This window comes from Etheostoma spectabile, unplaced genomic scaffold (assembly GCF_008692095.1).
Source record: "Etheostoma spectabile isolate EspeVRDwgs_2016 unplaced genomic scaffold, UIUC_Espe_1.0 scaffold272, whole genome shotgun sequence".
Lineage (NCBI taxonomy): Eukaryota > Metazoa > Chordata > Actinopteri > Perciformes > Percidae > Etheostoma > Etheostoma spectabile.
In genome coordinates this window covers 1,035,302-1,035,863 of record NW_022605576.1, presented here as the reverse complement: position 1 = coordinate 1,035,863, position 562 = coordinate 1,035,302, and positions in this window count along the sequence as shown.

Below are 562 nucleotides of genomic sequence, written 5' to 3'. Positions count from 1 at the left end.
ACTCAAACATTAGGTATAAGTTCCTATAAATGAGGTTGGTTGACTCTAAATTTTCCCAAATAACTGTAAAACTAAAGTTAATAAGTTGAAAACATCAAAATTGGGACAAACATTGAAATACGTGTTGAAAAAGGGACAAAACGTAAGAAGAGCTTCTGTTTGTTTCTTTCTCATGGATTCCCAGGTACACACAAAAACACACACAGTGGCGGGCCTATTGTTAGCAGCACATCATCCATCACAGAAAAAAATCCCAATGTGGACCACCACCTGAAACCCTCAGACCAGATATATGTTCCCTTTTAGAAGTGGGTCTCAGAGGGGCAGAGAAGCCCTTCTGTCTTGTATGTATCGCTTTCCATGCTGGATTATCTCCACCTTCATGCTGCACATTACTATTCGTTTTTTATCTAAATTATCAGTTTAAAACGGTTGTCTTCTTGCTGATTTACATATTATAATCTATATACACTCACCTATAGGATTATTAGAAACAACATACTAAGACTGTGTTTGACCCCCTTTTGCCTTCAGAACTGCTTTAATTCTACGTGGCATTGAT